General features: G+C 47.8%; 1 pseudogene; it reads left to right on the top strand.

The window, feature by feature from the left end:
* The window catches only part of LOC123084532 (probable LRR receptor-like serine/threonine-protein kinase At3g47570), a 58,420-nt pseudogene that overhangs the window by 20,734 nt on the left and 19,891 nt on the right, over positions 1-17,795 (top strand).

The raw sequence follows: 17,795 nt of genomic DNA, 5'->3' as shown, positions 1-17,795 counted from the left end.
TTGGAGACTTCATATCTCTCAATCCGGGCATTTGCTTGAAATATTAACTTCAACTCCTGGAACATCTCATATGCTCCATGACGTTCAAAACGTCGTTGAAGGCCCGGTTCTAAGCCGTAAAGCATGGCACACTGAACTATCGAGTAGTCATCAACTTTGCTTTGCCAGACGTTCTTAACGTCGTTAGTTGCATCAGCAGCAGGCCTGGCACCCAGCGGTGCTTCCAGGACATAATTCTTCTGTGAAGCAATGAGGATAATCCTCAGGTTACGGACCCATTCTGTGTAATTGCTACCATCATCTTTCAACTTTGCTTTCTCAAGGAACGCATTAAAATTCAACGGAACAACAGACAAGCCATCTATCTACAGTAAACATAGACAAGCAAAATACTATCAGGTACTAAGTTCATGATAAATTTAAGTTCAATTAATCATATTACTTAAGAACTCCCACTTAGATAGACATCTCTCTAGTCATCTAAGTGATTACGTGATCCAAATCAACTAAACCATGTCCGATCATCACGTGAGATGGAGTAGTTTCAATGGTGAACATCACTATGTTGATCATATCTACTATATGATTCACGTTCGACCTTTCGGTCTCCGTGTTCCGAGGCCATATCTGTATATGCTAGGCTCGTCAAGTTTAACCTGAGTATTCCGCGTGTGCAACTGTTTTGCACCCGTTGTATTTGAACGTAGAGCCTACCACACCCGATCATCACGTGGTGTTTCAGCACGAAGAACTTTCGCAAGGTGCATACTCAGGGAGAACACTTCTTGATATTTAGTGAGAGATCATCTTATAATGCTACCGTCAATCAAAGCAAGATAAGATGCATAAAGGATAAACATCACATGCAATCAATATAAGTGATATGATATGGCCATCATCATCTTGTGCTTGTGATCTCCATCTCCGAAGCACCGTCGTGATCACCATCGTCACCGGCGCGACACCTTGATCTCCATCGTAGCATCGTTGTTGTCTCGCCAACTATTGCTTCTACGACTATCGCTACCGCTTAGTGATAAAGTAAAGCAATTACATGGCGTTTGCATTTCATACAATAAAGCGACAACCATATGGCTCCTGCCAGTTGCCGATAACTCGGTTACAAAACATGATCATCTCATGCAATAAAATATAGCATCACGTCTTGACCATATCACATCACAACATGCCCTGCAAAAACAAGTTAGACGTCCTCTACTTTGTTGTTGTAAGTTTTACGTGGCTGCTACGGGCTGAGCAAGAACCGTTCTTACCTACGTATTAAAACCACAATGATAGTTTGTCAAGTTGGTGCTGTTTTAACCTTCGCAAGGACCGGGCGTAGCCACACTCAGTTCAACTAAAGTGAGAGAGACAGACACCCGCCAGTCACCTTTAAGCAACGAGTGCTCAAAGCGGTGAAACCAGTCTCACATAAGCGTACGCGTAATGTCGGTCCGGGCCGCTTCATCACACAATACCGCCGAACCAAAGTATGACATGCTGGTAAGCAGTATGACTTGTATCGCCCATAACTCACTTGTGTTCTACTCGTGCATATAACATCAACGCATAAAACCAAGATCGGATGCCACTGTTAGGGAACGTAGTAATTTCAAAAAAATTCCTACGCACACGCAAGATCATGGTGATGGTATAGCAACGAGAGGGGAGAGTGTTGTCCACGTACCCTCGTAGACCGTAAGCGGAAGCGTTAAGACAACGCGGTTGATGTAGTCGTACGTCTTCACGATCCGACCGATCCAAGTACCGAACGTACGGCACCTCCGAGTTCAGCACACGTTCAGCTCGATGACGATCCCCGGACTCCGATCCAGCAAAGTGTCGGGGATGAGTTCCGTCAGCACGACGGTGTGGTGACGATGATGATGCTCTACCGGCGCAGGGCTTCGCCTAAACTCCGCGACGATATGACCGAGGTGGAATATGGTGGAGGGGGCACCGCACACGGCTAAGGAACGATCACGAAGATCAACTTGTGTGTTATGGGGTGTCCCCTGCCCCCGTATATAAAGGACGGAGGGGGAGGTGCGGCCGGCCCCCATGGGGTGCGCCTGGAGGAGTCCTACTCCCACCGGGAGTAGGACTCCCCCCTCTTGCCTTGTTGGAGAAGGAAAGGGGGGAGGGGAAAGAGGAAAGGGGGGCGCCCCCCCCCCTCCTTGTCCTATTCGGACTAGGGGGGGAGGGGGCGCGCGGCCTGCCCTAGCCGGCCCTCCTCTTCTCCCTCATGGCCCACTAAGGCCCATTATCCCCGGGAGGGTTCCGGTAACCCCCCGGTGTTCCGGTAAAATCCCGATTTCACCCGGAACCATTCCGATATCCAAATGTAGGCTTCCAATATATCAATATTTATGTCTCGACCATTTTGAGACTCCTTGTCATGTCCGTGATCACATTCAGGACTCCGAACAAACTTCGGTACATCAAAACTTATAAACTCATAATAAAACTGTCATCGTAACGTTAAGCGTGCGGACCCTACGGGTTCGAGAACTATGTAGACATGACCTAGAACTATTCTCGGTCAATAACCAATAGCGGAACCTGGATGCCCATATTGGTTCCTACATAGTCTACGAAGATCTTTATCGGTCAAACCGCATAACGACATACGTTGTTCCCTTTGTCATCGGTATGTTACTTGCCCGAGATTCGATCGTCGGTATCCAATACCTTGTTCAATCTCGTTACCGGAAAGTCTCTTTACTCGTTCCGTAATACATCATCTCGCAACTAACTTATTAGTTGAAATGCTTGCAAGGCTTATGTGATGTGTATTACCGAGAGGGCCCAGAGATACCTCTCCGACAATCGGAGTGACAAAACCTAATCTCGAAATACGCCAAACCAACATGTACCTTTGGAGACACCTATAGTACTCCTTTATAATCACCCAGTTACGTTGTGACGTTTGGTAGCACCCAAAGTGTTCCTCCGGTAAACGGGAGTTGCATAATCTCATAGTTATAGGAACATGTATAGGTCATGAAGAAAGCAATAGCAATATACTAAACGATCAAGTGCTAGGCTAACGGAATTGGTCATGTCAATCACATCATTCTCCTAATGATGTGATCCCATTAATCAAATAACAACACATGTCTATGGTTAGGAAACATAACCATCTTTGATTAATGAGCTAGTCAAGTAGAGGCATACTAGTGACTATATGTTTGTCTATGTATTCACACATGTATCGTGTTTCCGGTTAATACAATTCTAGCATGAATAATAAACATTTATCATGATATGAGGAAATAAATAATAACTTTATTATTGCCTCTAGGGCATATTTCCTTCAATATCTGCCTAGAGAAGGAACAGCCTGCAAGGAGGTGTTGCATGGTCTCAGGCTCTTGGTCGCATAGGGCGCACTTGTTGTCATCAGAGAGGCCATGACGGGCAAGGCGGTTCGTCATCCAGCAGCGCTCTTGCATCGCAAGCCACATGAAGAACTTGATGCGAAGAGGTGCCCATGGTTTCCATGTGAGTTTCCAGTGGTCGTCGCCGCATGACCCGATGAAAAGGGCCTGGTAGCAAGAGCTGACCGAGTATAGGCCAGAGGCCGTCCATCTCCAGGTAAGGGTGTCAAGGGTGGTCGAGAGCTCAACATGCTGGATTTGACGCCAAAGGTCGACGTACTGGAGCAAGGCCGCGGGTCCCAGAGCTCCCCTGATGTCTTGAACCCAGGACCTAAGGTGCATGGCCACTCTGACGGTGCGGAGTTTCCGTTGGCGTCGGGGAACAAGCGGGTGGACGAGGGGGGCGATCTCGGCCATCAATCTCCCCTCGATCCAGTGGTCGCTCCAGAATTTGCAGCTGGTACCGTTGCCAAGGTGCCATGTGGTGGAAGCCCTGAAGATGGTTGTGATGTCAGTGTCATGCGGGATATGAAGGTGGCTCCAAGGTCTCGAGGGGTCCGTGCGTTGCAGCCAAAGCCATCTCGAACGCAGAGCGATTCAAACGCGGTGTAGATCACGAATGCCGAGCCCACCGAGGGAGATGGGTCTTCAAACCTTCTGCCAGTTGACGAGGCATTTTCCGCCTGTCATGCCCTTGCTGCCAGCCCAAAGGAAGCTCCAGATGATCCGGTTGACCCGCTTGAGGATCGACTTGTTGAAAGCAATGGCGACGAGGAAGTGCGTTGGGATCGCGTAACGGACATGGCGGACCAAGGCAAGCCGGTCACCTTTCGAAAGGAGAGAAGCGCGCCAAGTGGAAAGTTTCTTCTTGAGCTTGTGGACGATCGGAAGAAGGCTCGAGGTCGGTGGCTTGCGGATGGAGAGAGGCAACTCAAGGTATTGGATGGGGAAGTGCTTGATCGGGCATTGCATCTCGGTCTTGATCGTGTCAATGTGGCCATCGCTGCACTGAATTGGCGTTGCGGAGCATTTGTCGAAGTTGGTGCGGAGTCCCGAGGCCACCCCAAACACCCGGAGAAGATTGCGAACGGTGGCGATATCGTGGCTGTCGGGGTGGCCGAAAATGACGACGTCGTCCGCATAGAGTGAAATGCTCGAGGCCGCATGGCGCGGCGTGAGGCGCTGGAGGAGGCCGGCGTCGACCGCATGGAGGAGGAGCAAGTTCAGGACGTCGATGACTATGGTGAACAGCATGGGGGAGATGGGGTCGCCCTGTCTGAGGCCACAAGCGTGGTCGATGGGAGGGCCAGGGTGGCCATTCATCATGACTCATGTCGACGCGGTAGAGAGAAGGATCGAGATCCAGTCTCGCCAACGGTGGCCAAAGCCAAGGTGCTGAGGACTTGCAACAGGAAGGGCCATGAGACGCTATCGAAGGCCCTGGCGATATCGAGCTTGAGAAGCATGTGAGGGGTCTTGAGGTTGTGGATGAGGCGCACCGTTTGTTAAACAAGAAGAAAGTTGTCGTGGATGCTCCGTCCGGCGGTGAACGCGCTTTGGTTCGTGGAGATCATCGAGCTAAGCCTTGGAGCGAGACGCAAGGCGAAAACTTTAGCGAAAAGCTTGGAGATCAGATGGATGAGACTAATGGGCCGGTAGTCCGAGAGAGAGGCGGCGGTAGGCCTCTTGGGGAGCAGAGTGAGGAGGGCCTCGTTGAGCCTCTAGAAGCCACGCCCATTCATGGTCTATAGCTTGTCGAAAGTGTCACATATATCTTGCTTGACGATGTCCCAACAGGCACGCAGGAATTCAGAGGTGAAGCCGTCGGGGCCAGGCGCCTTCCCAGTTGGTAAGCATTTCACGGCCTGCCATATTTCATCCTCGGAGAAAGGGGCCTCGAGGTCCAGGAGGTCGAAGGAATTGACGTGCAGGCTGGTCAGATCCAGCGTGCAATCACGCCCGGATTCGGTGCCGAGGATGTTGGATAAGTGGTTGAAGGCCGCCTCGGCCATGCCCTCATGGTCCGAGAACACTTGGTCACCCACGCGCACGGAGGCCATGTAGTCGTGTTGCTTACGATGCGAGGCATGCACCTTAAGCGCGGGCACAGAAGCGTCGTCACTGCGGAGCCAAGCGAGGCGGACGCGCTGCCGCGCAATCGTTCGTTCGAGGGAGGCAAGTCCGAGGTAGGAGGCTTTGAGCCTGTGTCTTAGCCAGATTTCGCCAGTGGAGAGAGGTTGCATGTCCTGGGCAGCGTCAAGTCGTGCAATGATCTCGCGCGCCAGCATGAGCTGGAGAGACACGTTCCAATGGTGCGGGCGCTCCAGCGTTGAAGGTGCCGAGCGGTGCTCTTGAGGCGGGAGACGAGTCACCGGAAGGGGTCGGGGTCAGGTGGCACAACATTCCATCCCTCCTGGACGGCATCCTGGTAACCCTCCATTTTTGGCCAAAAGCCTTCAAAATGGAACCGTCTAGCCCCGGGCGGGCGTGCAGCGCAGTCGATGACCAAAGGGCGGTGATCGGATGCGGCTGAAGTGAGGCAGTGTAGGAGACAGTTTGGGTGCTCAATTTCCCAACCGGAGGTGCAAAGAACACGGTCATTGCACATGAGCGTAGGGGAGTCGCGCTCGCTCAACCACGTGTAGCGGCGGCCGTGGAGGTACATGTCCCAGAGTTCCTCATCAGCAATGAACCGTGTGAACCTGCTCATGACACGGTGGTTAAGGTTCAAATTGTTTTTATCCACTGCGGAGGTGATCATGTTGAAGTCTCCTCGATGAGCCAAGGACCAATGCGGGAGGCGCGCACGTCCTGCAGATCAGCGAGGAGGTCGATCTTTGCCTGGTCATCCTGAGGGCCATACACCCCGATTAACCATCAGTGGTTTGTACTGCAAGGGGGGGGGGGGGTTGATCAGCGCCGTAATATGGTGCTCGCCAATCAACGGGTTGGAGATGGAGGTTTCCGATCGCCGCCAGGCAAGGAGAATGCCACAGTGGGTGCCGGTTGCCGGCAGGAAGTAGAAGTCCTCGAACTACGGGCCAAGAGTGTCGAGCACGATGGAGTCCGAGACGTGAGCTAGCTTCGTCTCTTGAAGACAGACGATGGAAGGGGAAGCAGTGGAGATCACACTGCAAGTTTAAACCTCGCACGTTCCAAAATAGATTTTTGAGGTTACAATCCATGGGAGGGGTGGGGGGGGGGGGCGTTGCGAACAGCTAGCAAGAAGACTACGCCTCGACCAGGCGCGGCTGGGCCCGCTCGGGGCAGGCATCATGGTCGGAGAGGCTTGGCACTTGCCAACCGTAGAAATCTGCCAAGGCTTCCAACATGTCCTCCGCGAGCGGTCGCTCGAAGATGCGTGCGTATTTGCTCAGCATGTCGCTGGAGATGGGTGCGTCGTCGCTCTCAATAAGTCCAAGGCGTCGGAGCAGCACCCGCCTAGCCTTCATTTCTGAGTCCAACCTACGGTCGGCCTTGGCAATCCTGTAGCTGCGCCTGAGGGTGAAGTTGGGCGGAACCGCGTTCCTGCGCCGCCGTGGAGGCGGGGTGGGGAGCACATGCTGAGGGCGGACGGAGATCACATCCAAAAATGAGGCCAGGGGGTTGCATGGTTCACTGCATGCTTGTTGGGCTGCATGGCGACGTCGCTGTCGGCAGCCAGGCGGGCATCCTGGTCGGGGGACAATGGGGCGGGCAGCTTGTACCTGGCAGGGCTGGACTGCATGGCCCGGTCGTGGATGTCGACAGACTCGATGTCAGCGCGCATGTTGGTGGCCAGCGCAGCGGGGCCAGGCGCTTGGCAGGTAGCGCCGGCAGCGGATTGCGGGACGAAATCACTATTCTAAGTAATCTTTGTCACAAACTAAACTCGACATGAAAGTATTTCATGATCTGGCCCTTTTAGAAACGTCACAAACCACGGCGTTTCTGCTCCATATAGAAATACCGAGCTATCTAGCGTTTCTGCTCCACATGAAAACGCCGACGTATCTCGCGTTGCTTCTTCACATGGAAACGCTGACCGCTTGGCGTTTCTGTCCTATATGGAAACGCCATTGCCTTTGGCGTTTCATATGTGGCGGCAGGTGATCGTCTGGACTGGAGGGGAGGATGGGATTGAGCAGCGGCAGCAGGTGATCGCCTGGCCGGCCCAGCTCAGGTCGATGTCGCCGTCATCATCGTGGCGCGCGGCCACACTGTCGCTGACACCGCGCGCGCACGCTAGCTCCATCTCGCATGCATGCAGCCAGCTGCCAGTTGTGTACGTCCATGGATAGAGCTAGAAGCCGCTGCTGGCTGCACGAATTCATCCTTCACGTGCTCTTGCCGCCTCTCTCCCTCGCTCTGTCGCCCAGCCCAGCAGGCAGCAGCTAGCAGGTCGGCCGGCCGTGCATGTCTATCCAGCGAGCTGTGCGCTGCTCTCCCTATCTATCTACTGATGTTCTGTGAACTCCTTTTCTCTAGGTGTGGGCATGTGGATGGTCTCGTTTCCACGAGAGGGTGCAGTGCAACAGTGCACTATGGAGTACTACCACATATAGAACGCCAAAGGCAATGGCGTTTTCATATAGGACAGAAACGCCAAAGCGGTTGGCGTTTTCATGTGGAGAAGAAACGCGAGATACCTCGGCGTTCTTATGTGGAGCAGCAACGCTAGATAGCTCGGCGTTTCTATGTGGAGCGGAAACGCTGTGGTTTATGGCGTTTTTAAAAAGATCAGATCGTGAAATACTTTCATGTCGAGTTTAGTTTGTGATAAAGATCGCTGAGAAGGTTAGAACAGTGATTTCGGCCCGGATTGCGTGGGTGGCTGGGGATCCGAGGCAACAGGATCCGATGCTGCATGCAGCGGCGAGGGGCCATCAGAAGCCGCATGGGAAGGGCTGTCATCTGCCCGTTGGGAGGGGGAGCCCGAGCAGTCCTGGTTAGTCTCCGCAGGAGGTGGGGCCGGGAAGGCGTCTCGCGGATTGGTACACGCGTCGACGGGGTTGGGGCTGGGTTGTGGACGGGGGGAGGCCACGTCGCCAGAAATTGAAGTGGACCGGTCTTCGCCAGAAATTGAAGAAACCGGCTTTCACCATGAGAGAATATCCTATGATGAGATAGATGCAGCAACGGAATCATTCTCACCGGAAAATTTCATTGGTTCTGGAAGTTCTGGCAATGTGTACATTGGAACTCTAAATCTTGATGAGAGTTTATATATTGTAGCAATCAAGGTTCTCAATCTTGGCAAACGAGGAGCTAATAGAAGCTTCTTGAGAGAGTGTGAGGCCCTAAGGAAGATTCGACACCGGAAACTTGTCAAAGTGATCACTGTGTGTAGCAGTTTGGACCGTAATGGTGATGAGTTCAAGGCACTTGTCCTAGAGTTTATCTGCAACGGAAATTTAGATGAATGGCTGCATCCAAACTCCATGACTAACAGCCAGAACCTTAGAAGGCTAAGTTTGATGGAAAGGCTATGCATTGCTCTAGATGTTGCGGAGGCATTAGAATATCTTCACCATCAAATTGAGCCATCCATAGTTCACTGTGATATCAAACCATGCAACATCCTTCTGGATGATGACTTTGTTGCGCACATCACCGACTTTGGTCTAGCAAGGATAATGCATACTGAAGAATGTGAGCACAGTGGTGGTGGAACTGAAAGCAGCTCATTTGTGATTAAAAGCACAATTGGATATGTCACACCAGGTTAGCAACCTCTTAAATTTTTCTAGGAATATTTATCATTGTATTATTTAATTCAATATCAAATTGTCAGATTTCACTTGGCAAGCTAAATAGCTTTTTTTAGAGCATAAGGGGATTTTGGGCCCCTGGTTCCATTAAAAATGAAACCACAAAGTCTTACATCACACTTCCAAACCGAAGCATGTTCCGATATCACAAGCCACCATAAACTAGAAAACAGAAATCGCATCAGCCTCCAGCCATGCTACTTAAGACTTTATATTACATTAAGAGTGAACTCTCTAAGGAATTTCAACTACTCCCAGGGCAACATCTCTGGTTCAGCACCTCCAAGGGGGGCAACACAGCCTGGCCATGTCGCCTTGTCTCGGGTGATCAGCATCAGCCTCGCCATCTTGATTTGCTCCACAACATCGCTCCTCATCTTCTTGAGCGGCTGGGTCGGCGAGCCAGGCATCTCTAGAGGAGTAACTGGGCTTGTTGTGGCCTGAAAAACTTTCTTCAACGAGGAATCATGCGCCCGGGCAGAGCTCTGCTTCCAAAGATCCTCACCTGTCCTCAGTGACAGGTTGGCGAGCTTAGAGGTTTGGGAGACACCTTCAGTGTCAACGTCACCATCACTCACCCCACTGTCAACTGAAAGGGCGCTGCGAGGATGCTGGATATCCAGAGCAAGATTTGCTGAAACTTCTCCAGTGATTCCCCTTTGTACATGATCATCCATCTTTTGAGTGTCCTCCAGACTTGCCACCATATCTGTTTCAAGTCAGACCAGACAGCGTTATTAAACACATGATTATTTCTAGTTTTCCATATGCTCCACGAGACACAAGCCACAAAGGTATTCATAGATGTGTGTTTCTTGTTAGCCGGCCAAAACCTGGAAATGGATAGGTAATTTGACCCTAAATCAACAAAAAAAGTTCGATATTGTTGGAAATATGCCCTGGAAGCAATAATAAAATGGTTATTATTGTATTTCCTTGTTCATGATAATTGTCTATTATTCATGCTATAATTGTATTGACCGAAAACTGCAATACATGTGTGAATACATAGACCACAACATGTCCCTAGTGAGCCTCTAGTTGACTAGCTCGTTGATCAACAGATGGTCATGGTTTCCTGACCATGGACATTGGATGTCATTGATAACGGGATCACATCATTAGGATAACGATGTGATGGACAAGACTCAATCCTAAGCCTAGCACAAGATCGTGTAGTTCGTATGCTAAAGCTTTTCTAAATGTCAAGTATCTTTTCCTTAGACCATGAGATTGTGCAACTCCCGGATACCGTAGGAATGCTTTGGGTGTACCAAACATCACAACGTAACTGGGTGGCTATAAAGGTGCACTACGGGTATCTCTGAAAGTGTCTGTTGGGTTGGCACGAATTGAGACTGGGATTTGTCACTCCGTGTGACGGAGAGGTATCTCTGGGCCCACTCGGTAGGACATCATCATAATGTGCACAATGTGATCAAGGAGTTGATCGCGGGATGATGTGTTACGGAACAAGTAAAGAGACTTGCCAGTAACGAGATTGAACAAGGTATCGGGATACCGACGATCGAATCTCGGGCAAGTACTATACCGCTAGACAAAGGGAATTGTATACGGGATTGATTGAATCCTTGACATCGTGGTTCATCCGATGAGATCATCGTGGAACATGAGGGAGCCAACATGGGTATCCAGATCCCGCTGTTGGTTATTGGCCGGAGAGTTGTCTCGGTCATGTCTGCATGGTTCCCGAACCCGTAGGGTCTACACACTTAAGGTTCGATGACGCTAGGGTTATAGGGAATAGATATACGTGGTTACCGAATGTTGTTCGGAGTCCCGGATGAGATCCCGGATGTCACGAGGAGTTCCAAAATGGTCCGGAGGTAAAGATTTATATATGGGAAGTCCTGTTTTGGTCACCGGAAAAGTTTCGGGTACTATCGGTAACGTACCGGGACCACCGGGAGGGTCCCGGTGGTCCACCAGGTGGGGCCACCGGCCCAAGAGGGCTGCATGGGCCAAGTGTGGGAGGGGACCAGCCCCAGGTGGGCTGGTGCGCCCCCACCAGTGCCCAAGGCGCCTAGGGTTGAAAACCTTAGGGGAGGGGGGCGCCTCCACCTTGCTTGTGGGGCAAGTCTCCCCCTCTCCCCCTTTGACCGCCACCCTAGATGGGATCTAGGGGCTGCCGCACCCCTTGGGGTGGGAACCCTAGAGGGGGCGCAGCGCCCTCCCTCTCCCCTATATATAGTTGAGGTCTAGGGGCTGCCCAATAGATGAGTTATTCTCTCCAAGGCGCTGCCCTACCTCTCTCCCTCCTCGTCTCTTGTAGTGCTTGGCGAAGCCCTGCCGGAGTACCGCGCTCCTCCACCACCACCACGCCGTTGTGCTGCTGCTGGACGGAGTCTTCCCCAACCTCTCCCTCTCTCCTTGCTGGACCATGGCATGGGAGACGTCACCGGGCTACATGTGTGTTGAACGCGAAGGTGCCGTCCGTTCGGCACTAGGATCTTTGGTGATTTGGATCACGACGAGTACGACTCCCTCAACCCCGTTCTCCTGAATGCTTCCGCTCGCGATCTACAAGGGTATGTAGATGCACTCCTCTCTCTCGTTGCTAGTCTCTCCATAGATAGATCTTGGTGACTCGTAGGAAAATTTTGAATTTCTGCTACGTTCCCCAACAGATATATCACTCCAGATTTTCTTGGCAACCACACAATCAAAGAACAAGGGATCTACCGTTTCTTGCTCCAGGAAAACACATTCCGGAGGTTTTTCTATCCCTCTTTTGAGCAAGTTATTTTTGGTTATCAGCTTGTTGTGAGCTAGTAACCACAGGAAGACCTGCACTCTGGGTGGTACTACCAAAGACCAAATGGAAGGAATATAGACAGGCTTTACACCCCTAAAATTAATAATAGCATAGAGAGAGCTAGAGGTATAAATCCCTTTTGATTCATACTGCCAGATCATAGCATCATCCTCATCAGAGAGGGGAGTCTGCTTAATGATCTGCTCAAGGCAGTACAAATCCTCCATCATAGCAGTGGTAAACACTCTCCTAAAGGTTAACTTGATATTCTCCCCATCCCAAATCTCAGACACTGTTACACATTGTTGGTGGCAAATTGAGTACAAATGCCAGAACTGCACAGAGAGGGGTGAGGTCCCAAACCAGATTTTCCATCTATAACCAAACTTCAAAGCTTTGGCAGCCCACATCACACCCTGCCAAAAATTTGAGGCTGCTTGTGGTTTGCTAGCAAAGATATTGGGGGCATTTCTAATATACTTATTATCTATAATAGTCTTCCAGATTTTCCCATTGTCTTGAGAATATCTCTTAACCCAGCTCCCAAGTAAGCAAAGATTCACATCTTTGATGTTTGGCACACCTAAGCCACCATGCTCTTTTTTCATGCAGACTAAGTGCCAGTTGGCTAGGTGAAGTTTTCTGTTTCCCTCAAAATAACTTCACAAACAATGTGCCAATTGACTGTTAATTAATTCTAAGGCCCATTCTGGGAATTTGAAGAAGGATAACAGATAGACTGGAATACTTGCTAAACAAGCTTTAATCAGAGTAAGCCTAGCTATAAGTGGTTGGATGTCATCTCTTCTTAGTTTATCATAGTGTAATGGGATCCCTAGGTATTTTATGGGAAAAGTACCTACAGTACACCCAAAGATCTCAGCAAATGATGCTACCTCTCCCTCATCTACACCTAGAGGGATCAGCTCACTTTTAGAATAGTTAATTCTCATGCTTGAGACTTTTTCAAAACAGGTTAGGTTTTTTTTAAGGTTAGCTGCTTTTGTCTTATCTTCATCCATGAAAAGGATGGTATCATCTGCATATTGCAAGCAGATGACCCCCCCTGGAATGAAATAAGAACCTAGCCCTCTAATCAATCTATGGGAGGATGCTTTAGCAAGCATTCTTGTCAAAACATCTACAACAAGATTGAAGAGTAAAGGTGAAGCAGGGTCCCCCTGCCTTAATATAGTTACAAAGAAATTTCTCTCCACTCCATTCACTTTAACACCTACAGACCCCATATGAGTGATCTGATGGATCCAATTGATCCAAACAGGACCAAAGTTCCTCCTATGTAGGCTTTCCATCAAGAAGTCTAAATTAACTTTGTCAAATGCCTTCTCATAATCTAGTTCAAGCACCAGACCTGGGTTATTAGAGTGGTAAGTGGAGTGTAAGACCTCATGGGCAGTCACCACACTTTTCAGAATGAATCTCCCCTTTATGAAGGCTGACTGATTATTAGAAGTCAGGAAATTCATAATAACAGCAAGCCTATTGGTTGGTACTTTGGTGAAGACCTTAAAGATGCAGTTCAACAAGCTAATTGGCCTAAAAAATTTCATACTGGTGGCATCTTCCTCTTTTGGAATAAGAGTGATCATGGCAAAGTTGAGCCTGTAGATGTTTAAATTACCAGAGTGAAATTCCTTAAACATTGCCATTACATCATTTTTAATGACCTCCCAGAATTCCTGGAGGAATATGAAAGAGAGGCCATCTGGTCCAGGAGCCCCATCAGAGTAGGAACCAAATATGGCCTCTCTCACCTCTTCCTCAGTAAATGGGGCTTGAAGAGCTTCATTTTTGTCATCAGAGATTTTCTCATCTGGGGAGATGAAATCCCGACTTAGAGTGAAGCCCTGTCTATCCTCTTTAAAAAAATATTTATAGAAATCAACAACTATTTTTAACATCTCATTGATGTCAGAAGTGGTGCCATCTGGGCCATCAAGAGCATGAATCAGGGTCTTCCTTCTCCTCTGATTAGCTACAGCATTAAAGTACTTAGTATTCCTATCTCCCTGCAGGATTTCTTTATCTCTGGATCTCTGTCTAGCCTTTGTTTCTTTGAGCCAAATCACTACAAGAAATATGTCAACTAGTGACCTCCACTATTGGTCACTGAAAGGTCATAGTTTTCAATTTGTGACCTTTTTGTGACCAAAAACATAAGGTCAAAAGTTGGGGGTCGTTAATTGACTATAGCGACCTTCTCTGTGAGAAGGTCGTAGACGTTTACGACCAAAATATTCCTACTGTGGCGTTTTGGTCACTAGCAGCCTCCCCAGTCCACGTAGGTATCCAGCGTGGCAAGATGATGTGGCACAAGATTCAGCCCGGTCCAATTCAATTTTCTACATGGGCCTAGCCCAACAATTCGGCCTATTTGTGTTTTTTTCTGTCAATTTTTGGTCAGGTTCATAGGCCAAGCCCTACATTGCATCCTCTTTTATTGTTGGGTTGTGGCCTTTTTGTCTAAACAAATTTAGTTTTTCTTTTTTCCCCCAAAAGAAGGGTCCACTAGTCAGATGGGTCCCAGTTGTCTGGTTCTCGTAACTGGGTCCCATTTGTCATGTTATAGTAAGTGGGTCCAATCTATCAGGCTCATATTCTTCATATTTGAAACAGTATTTAAATGGGCAGACAAAAAGCACACATAATACTTCAAATAAAAGCAACCAGATCTTTACAAGTGTAATACAGTGGCAATCACAGTAATGACTTGTGTAATACAGTACTTTACAAGCTTTACAAGCAATCACAAACTGGCACCCTCTCCCGTCATGAACATGCCAAACTCACAACATGCCAAACTTGTTGGACTACCATAGTGATATGAACAACATGCCGAGCTAGCTGGACAACCGTAGTTAGGGCTGGGAACAAACAAAACGGCCTTCAAGAAAACAAACAACATGCCTTACTTGGTCGCCCTGTTACATGAATCAGCAGAGAAGAATCAGAAAAAGTGAGGCAAGTATATTATGAACAGACCATTCATGAAAAGGAAACTTATTTAGAATGATAATACAAATTGAGCTAGTACCATGCTTTTTGTTCTCCAGCTAGTTAAAATTAGATAACTCGTTCATACAAGAAAACAGAGACACAATATGAATACACAGCAGGATTGACAAGTACACAGAAGGATTCTATAATTTTTTAGGATCGCAAGACACCAATATAAGCTAGAATTGACAAGTACATTGCAAGATTCAATTCATCTTTCCCATATACAGCAACCAACAGACATCTAACATTTCAGCATCCACATACAATTTATTTACTTATTTTTGAGCAAAACCGCCCACTGCCAAACAGAATGTCCTTTCATTTGATAAATAAAAATAGTAGGCCAAAGAAAGGCAAGCGTACAACAGACACATTATAGATGAGCAAGGTACTAGAGGTCTGCACACAAGTCATGTCATATATTCTGTTAATCTTTAACACATCATATAGAATTATGAGCTTGACAGTCGTCGATCTAACCATATCACGCAAGCAACGGCATACAAACTAATTGGCAGTACTATATATGATGCAGCATACGGACAAAATTTCTACCTTGTTATCATCAGGGAGCAACAGGGGGTGGGGGAAGATTTTGATCGGCTCCGTGTCAGCTGCCACCACCACAAACTCAAAGTCTTGGTAGCTGGGGAAAACAGAAAATGGAGATTAAAAATCATAGGAACTGAAATTAGCAGGACCGACCAAAGCGCGCAGCTAGGGACTGGTCACCTTCAAGGTAGAACAATGAATTAACTAGTTTTAGTCAAAATCTTAAGCATGCACATACAAACATACATATGAATTGAACCAGAATCCATATATGTCCATGCACTTAATTGTAGGTTCTATCCAACTTGCACTTGGAAAGAGTACAACCTGGTTTACTAGCAGCCAAATAAAAGATTCAGGTTCTGGGCTTGGTGCATGAATCCTACTACGTGGACAGACAGAGAGGAAAGAGTTGAGCAGGAGAAAGAATTCATTCATCTTTATTGTTCCAGTAGAAGGAGGTACAGCTTGGCTACAGTTTTAGAAAGGCAAATTAAATTACTACAGTACACTAGTGCAGAATGACTAAAGTCATCATAAGAACTTGGCAGTACCTTCAAAGTACATGAAGACACTATCCTTTCGACGCCATGGCTTATGCTGTCTCACAATGATAGCCGGCATGACTTTCTTCCTCAGGTGTGGCTTTCCCTTCTTGATAGCGGCCATAACCATGTCATCAATGCAGGTAGAAGGGAGCCTGTTCAGGCGCCCCTTGATTACCTTCATGGAGATTATGTAGAGGTTCTTGGCACCAGTGTTATCAGCGCAGTTGACAGTGGCTGCCACCGGCAGACCCAGCGACATTCGGAACTTGTTACCAGCAGAACCTCCGCGCCCTGCAGTTCAAGAACAAGCATACACAAGGAAGATAGTTAGACAAAATGATCACACATATCTATGGTACACTAAACCAATAATCTGGAGATGCATGACAGCACACACCAGTTTGGGTTTTAAAAAATTTCATCTTCAAGCATCACACTAGCAAATGATAGGAAAGATCACAGGAAATAGGACTGCCCTGATCAAGTATACATAAGCATAGAAAAGATCAAACAAGCTCATTGTGCATTTTCTCTTTCAATGTGATACACAATAAGCATAAGTAACCACTAGGAAAATAACTTGCTATCTACAGGCCCTATTATCGGCAACAAGAATATTACGCAAGGAAGAACAATATATTAACAAAGCAATCTGTTAGACAACATTATGTGGGGGCGACATGAGTATTATGTGGGGGCTGCATGATCCGTCGTTTTAAAATGCTTCCTAAAAATACAAGACTGAAAGAATGCAAAAGGTGCATCATTTATGATATGTTTAGCGTTTCTATTTGAACTGGAATAGGATTGCACAAGCGTATCCAGCAGGTGATCTGAACCGGTGCATAAAAGGAACTGCTGGTGCTGGCAGCCAATTTAAATTCAGCATACAAAGTTTAACATATGCTGGACAGGAATATGCCTTGGTCACCAAAGGAACCGGATCAGCTTGTTTCTTTCATACACGAAAGGTGACGCCTATCATACAAGCAGGCAGGCAACTGTCCTGGAAACTTCATGATCTAAATAGATTACAATATGAACTCCTCGGAAAAAAAATCACTAAATGAACTGATCTAGAAGGTTACTACAGTGCTACTATATGGCTGCACTAAAGAATGTGAAGATGCAGTTCTAGATACATAGGATTTGAATCAATTTTGGTTGTACAAGTAGAGTTCTTCACTGTGGCCGTGAGAGATTTCCATGAAGCAATGCGAGTCGGTTTTCAGTAGCTACTACTAAGACAGACTGACTGAACAGTTCTATCTGTGATATTCAGTTCTATGGAAAGAAAAATGCTATGCCAAGGCACAAATGCGCTACAGATCAAGACAAATTTATCTATACACATGCAGTCTCATGTCTACAGGAGCAGATGTAACACATACTTCACACTGTATCAGATTCATACGCAAAATGATGTTTATATAGTAGCACAGTTCTCTGATAACCCAGTTTTGCCCAAATATTATAGTGTGTCAGTAAACACGGATGTTATCAGCAGTCGAATTTGGAACGGACGAATTTCACTACAGTCTACAGGTGTTGTACTGGCAAGAAAACTGATTTCAGAAACCGCAATTTCGTTTACAGTTCGCACTTGTGTCAGGCAGCAAGCCAGCGCCAGAACAATTAGAAATTCAGCTCACCAAAGCGCAGAAGACAGTGTTGGTATTTCAGTTACCTCTTGACGGGGCAGAAAGCACGGCACCCCGTGACGAGCAGATCGTCCTTGAGTTCGGCCGCCACCTTGCAGATCTTC

Source organism: Triticum aestivum, chromosome 4A (genome assembly GCF_018294505.1).
Source record: "Triticum aestivum cultivar Chinese Spring chromosome 4A, IWGSC CS RefSeq v2.1, whole genome shotgun sequence".
Taxonomy (NCBI): domain Eukaryota; kingdom Viridiplantae; phylum Streptophyta; class Magnoliopsida; order Poales; family Poaceae; genus Triticum; species Triticum aestivum.
This window is presented reverse-complemented; position numbering and strand designations above follow the sequence as displayed.